We start from the raw sequence: 6,125 nt of genomic DNA, 5'->3' as shown, positions 1-6,125 counted from the left end.
AAAAAAAAAACCTGGGAAGGTGGAAAACTAAGCCATCTAAGTGAAAGTCTTCACAAAAGCGTATCTGGCCAAGGACTGATGCTCAAATTCAAAGAGCTCTTAAATCCCATCACCAAGCACAGGCGGGCTTAAGGCCTGAACAGACGCCTCACCGCGGAAGACGCACAGACAGAGGACAATGAAGCGCATAAAAAGATGGCTCACGTCACGTACAGCTAGGGCACTGCACGTCAGAGCGACAGCGAGACGCCGCTGCACTGCTGCTGGAAGGCCAGACTCCAGGAGGCTGGCCACACCCAGCACTGGGGAGGACGTGGAGCAAGGGCCTGCCATCCACTGTTGGTGGCAGTGCCAGGTGGCACTGTCCCTTTGGAAGACAGTTTGGCAGTTTCTCGTAAAACTAGAAGAACTTTAATCATGAGAGCCAGCTTTCACACGCCTCTAAGTGTTTCTCCAAAGGAGCTGGATGCCTGCGTCTGCACCAAAAGCAGCTCATCTTGTTGGCCACAGCTGTTTCTAACATTGTATCCTGGAAGAACCATAAATGTCTTTCAGTGGCTGAGTGGGTAAATAACCTCTGGCAGTTCCCAGCATGGAATGTTAGCAACAAAAAGTGAGCTACCACGAAAATCCGTGGCCTATTCCTGAAGGAAAAAAGTCGGTCTGAAAAGGCTGCATACTGCAACTCTGGCCCTGTGACAATCTAGAAGGTGTAATATGGAGCCAGTAAAAAGATGAGACACTGCCAAGGTTTAGAGAAGAGGAAGGACGAGGTCCCAGGATTCTTAGGTCAAGGAAACTACTTTGTATAATACTGTAGTGATGGATACTTGATCCATTTGTCCTGAAGCCCACTGTGATCTGTGGACTTTAGTCAATAATAATACTGGTTCGTCATTAGTAACAAATGTAGCACTGAGTTGGCCTTGACAATAGAGGAAACTCACAATGTAAAGGGAAGGTAGGAGATGCCCTTTGTATTTTCTGCTTTACTTTTCTATTATCTTAATGAGGCAGGGGCTGGGGAGATGGCTCAGTGGAATAAGTGCTTCCCTGGCAAGGGCAAGGGCCTGAGTTCAAACCTCGGTTCCGCCAAAAAAAACCTTAATGTGGCAAATAAACAGAATTTGGCTGTGGTGGTACATGCCTGTAATCCTAGCTACTCAGGAGGCTGAGGCAGTAGAAATTTAAGTTCAAGGTTTACCTGGGAAATTTACAAGACTCTGTGCAAAGTCAATTTTTTTTTTTTTTTTTTACAGAGCCACTGGTGCAGTTCACTAATACACCACCTCTGGGTTCAAGCAGCGTCCTCGTGGAACCAGACGTCATGCAAGCGTCCTTCCTGTTCCCAGTGCTCTTCGCTGAAAGTCCAGGGCTGCCCTGCCTGGCTCACTTCATTCGCTTTGAGCTCTTCCAAGGAAACAAGCTGACAACAGTGATGATCAATAATAGACACAGAAAAGGAACAGGAACAAGATGGAGACTGTCTAGCCCACAGTGTGTGATAAATGATTTTATGCCCTAGAAAATAGGTTCTAGGAGTGACATTACACCTTTTAATGTAAAAGCAGTGTGTTATCCTGGAGAAAAAGCAGGTGCCGCTAAGCGACCCTGACACACACCGAGGCTGTTTTTCCAGCAGATCTGGGATACGCCGTCTAGGTCCGGCCTCGGTATGGCTGCTAAACCCCAAGGGCTCGTGGCCGCTCCACAGCTCTCCGGGGTCCAGCTTCCCTGTCGACCAATGCCATGCTTGGACCAGATTTCTCTGAAATTGCCGTTTGTGGCTCTAACGTCGGTTTTGTAGCTTGGACAGGGAGAGCAAGCGCTCCTTGCTGTGCGGGCACTGAACACGAGGGGGCGCGGTCTCCTCGAAGGAAGAGAGAGTCGCCTTTTCCTGCCTTGTCCGCGCTGGCTGAAAACCGCCGCGCTAGTAAGCGGCAGATTGCTGACGTTAGAAACACGGAAGGCAGTCGCAGACCCAGACAAATACCTGGCCAACACAGGACACGTGCAACAAGCCACCAGCCACGACCCCCTCCCACAGGCCGGATGGGGCAGTCTCCCACCCCTTGATATATATTTCCAAACGGCTTGCCCCACAAGATGCTTGCTTGGTTGGCTGGTTGGCTCCCCTTTTACTTTAACTAGTGCACCATGTAAACGTCTTATATGTTTTCGTTTGTTCTTTTTCTGGTACTGGGGATCGAACTCAAGACCTTGCTCTTGCCAGGCAGGTGCTTAGGCCGGTGAGCTAACTCCCCAGCCCAGTAAAGATCTTCTATGATTTTCAATGACCGTTTTCTCCATTCTTACTAGTCTGGGAATCACTAATAAGGTCAACTAAACCTGTTACTATTTTAGCCACACCTCACCGATTGCCAGGTGTTCTCAGTTCAATCTGATGCATGTCACAAAAAGAGGGACAAGGCACAAGGGCAGATTCCAAGGAGACCACAAAGATAGCACCCTGTGGCTTCATAGATTGAGTCCTCGGGAGAGAACAGCATGCAGACAATGAGAAAGAATACAGACAGAAAGTGAGCTGAGGAGTGACGCCGTGTGGGATGGAGACCTCTGTGGAGCATGAGTTGTCCACCCTCACCAGTCCACCTGGTCCCCTGCTGCACCTCTGGCCTTGGCCCTGGGACCATCTCATCAGCTGGGCCTTCCCTGACCCCCAGAAGGCCTGGCCCACTGAGCTTCCCTCAGCTTCGACCCTCCTGACTCAGCTTTCCGTTGTCCATACCACATGGCTCCACAGACTCATCAACTGTGTTCCTTTATTTGAGCTTGTTGTGTCTCCCCCCCCACACACACACACACCATGGAAGCGCTATGACTGAGCAAAGAGAATGATCCAGAAAGTTGATGGGCCATTCCCCCCCCCACTCTGCCATGGCTCACATGTTCCCCGTGGGGCAGGAGGGCCTGTCTTCTTGGGCCCTACATGAGGTCTGCAGGTCCAAGGGATGAGGAGTCCACAATGGGCTGCACCCGCAGCTCCCCACCCCTCTCCTCCCTGCGCCCCACAGCAGCACCCTGGAGCCCCAGGTGGACGGTAGCCCTTCCTCCTGCAGAACCTTCACGGGAGGAGCACTGCCAGGTGGGCAGAAGAGGGAGTGGGAGTGCCCTGTGGGCTCAGTGAGTGGTGCGCCAGGGCTTGGGGTCAGGCTCCCTGACCGCTCAAGCAAACTCTGAGCCCATTGTCGGGCACTGACCCTGTTGTCTGGGGACAGTGGGTGGGACCTCCAGAGTTACTGCTGTCAGCCACCATTTGGATTCTTCTAGAACAAGAGTCTATGGCCAGCCTCAGTAGTCCACCTGGATTTGATTTCAATTCAACAGAAATGACCCACATACCACATCGTCCCTTTTTCTGGGATGGCATGAAGTTCAGCTGTGACTGGTCACTGAGGCCTGAAGCTATCTTAGCCTGACCACACACCTGCTCTGTGGCTCTGGGGACAATGCCTGGCCTTTGACTTTTTACCCTCAGGAATAGCAAGCAGTGGGAGCTGCAGTGTAGCTCTTGAATAAATTCAACTGTCACAAGGATAATTTTCATGCTGCAACTAGGAATATATTGTGAACAATTTAACTTACACTGGTAGAGAAGAGTTCAGGACATGATCACCTGGGACACTGGAGTAGTCTAGAAACATTAAAACACAAAAAATCAACTCAAAGTAATATACTTAAAAAGACATGACATGGGCTAGGGAGATGGCTCAGTGGTCTAAGTGCCTGCCTGGCAAGCAGAAGGATCTAGGTTCGATTCCCAGTTCCACAAGCCATGCTGGCTCAGCACTGAGCCAGCCACTGAAAGCAAGCATGTACCACACACCTGTGACCCCAGCTCTGGGGAGGCTGACACAGGAGGAGCACTGTGTGTCCGAGCTGCAGAGGGAGTCCTATACCAAATACATAAATAAATAAATTCTTTAAAAAAAAAGACATATCATGAAAACTGTACCTACCTTAGTTGAAAAAAGTATCTGCAAGGAAATGCATCTCAGTATTATTTAGGAGTATGAGCAGGGCCTTATAATAGAGCACCCTTGGTAACTACTAAAATTCTGCACCCAGCCACACACTAAAGTCTTTTTTGGCAGCTTCAAGGTGGTGGTTAGAGGCCATGACAATCCGATGGAGCTGAAGATACTGGAAGGTCGTTTGAGGCTTCAGACTCATGTTTAAAGGTCATGGAGAAAATGAACTGCAGGCTGATCAAGCAGGCTGAGGACTCTATGGACTCCAAGGCAGGTGTGTGAAGATGTAGTCAGAGGGGACAAAGGATAAAGGTGACGCCATGAAGAGAGTCAGTGTGTGGGTCTTTTGTTAAAGGGGAACAGAGAAAACCAAGAAGTAGAAATCTCATTTAAAGGAATTATAGAAGAAAATTTTCCAGACATATCAGTAGATACAAACATCCAGGTCATAAAACTTAATCCATCTAGAAGTACCTAAGGACACATTATAAACAAATTCTCAAGGTCAAAGATAGAAAGTGTCCTAACCATTGCAAAAAAAAAAAAAAAAGAAGGTAACAACATATGAGAGATTTGAGCATATCCAGCAACAGACATCTCAGCAGACATATTCAGAAGTCCTGTCTCGGTTACTTTTCTCTCATTGCTGGGACAAAATACCTGCTGCCAAGAATGAAGGAAGGAAAGATTTATTTAGCTCAGTGTGTGGAGGTTTCAGTCCCTGCTCTGCTGGATCTGAGGCAGAGTGGCACATGGCAGAGGGCAGCGGCTCATGGTGGTAGAAAACAGCAAAAGAGTAAGAACAAAAAGGGAGGAGCAGGCGGGAAGAGCCTTTCCTTCCCTTAGGCTGGCGAGGCTGAGACAGGAGGATCACTATAAGTCCAAGCTATATAGTAAGGCCCTATATCAAAATAAGATAAAATAAATAAAATAAAATAAAAACAGAGTTGGGGAGTGAGTACAAAGACCCTGGGTTTAATCTCCTGTACCACTACTTACCTACCTACATAAATAAACTCAAAAAATATATATAATCTAAAGAAAAATTATCTACAAAGAAAGCCAATAAGAGAGGAAGAAAAGAAGTGAGTTTATACAAAACAACCAGAAAAAAAAAAGTAACGATGCCCATAAGAAGTCCTTTTCTATTATTTCGATGTGACGGAAGTAGATTAAAGTTTCTAACTAAAAGCCATCTGGTGGCTAAATGGGTTCAAAAACATCGACTACATTCTTCCTAACAAGAGAGTCATCTCATCTACCATAAACAGAATAAAAACGAAGGGATGGAAAAAGATGTTCCATGAAAGCAGAAACTAAAAGAGGAAACGTAGCTGCCTTTACAGAAGGAAAACCAGATTTTAATGAAAAAACCATGAAAAGAAACAAAGAATGTTTTATAATAATAAAGCAGCCAATTCACTAGGAGGGCATAATGATTATAAATATATGTCCACTCAACACCTCTCACCTGAATAAAAATATCAATATACTAATAGACAGTCTGCAATGCAGTAACAAAGGAACCTCAGCGCCCCATCTTTAGCAATGAACAGATTGTCTAGACAAAAAATTAATAGACTGAAACTGCGCGGCAGACCCAGAGGGTCCGACAGATATGCACCAAGCCCTCCACCTCAGCTGCAGAACACACGATCTTCTCAACAGCACACGGAACACTGCCCAGGTAGAGCACACGTCAGGTCACAAAAGAGCCTCACAAGTATCTCTTCTGACCACAGTGGCATGGAACTAGGAATCAGTAACAGCAAGAAGTTCAGACCACAAATGCATGGAAATTTAACAGCACACTCCTGGCTACCCAGTGTGTCAGCCAAGACATTGAAAGGGAAAGTTAAAACTTGTGTGACACAGGCCAGGTGTGGTGGCACATTCCTGTGAGGGGTAGGGCTGAGGCAGGGACAATTACAAGTTCAAGACCGGTCTGGGTTACATAACGAGTTTGAGACCAGCTATGAACATCAAAAACCCTGTCTCAAGAAGTCTAACGTATTAGGTGTCCAACTTCTTCTGGCCAAGGCTCCCTAGAAATGTAGCCATAAGCTTGCTTCTTGCTATAATATACGTACGGCTTCATGGAAAGGGGGTTATTTTGCTAACAGTTTCAGGAGA

Source organism: Octodon degus, unplaced genomic scaffold (genome assembly GCF_000260255.1).
Source record: "Octodon degus isolate 3935 unplaced genomic scaffold, OctDeg1.0 scaffold00036, whole genome shotgun sequence".
In the NCBI taxonomy this organism is placed as follows: domain Eukaryota; kingdom Metazoa; phylum Chordata; class Mammalia; order Rodentia; family Octodontidae; genus Octodon; species Octodon degus.
Note: the sequence above shows the minus strand (reverse complement) of the source record.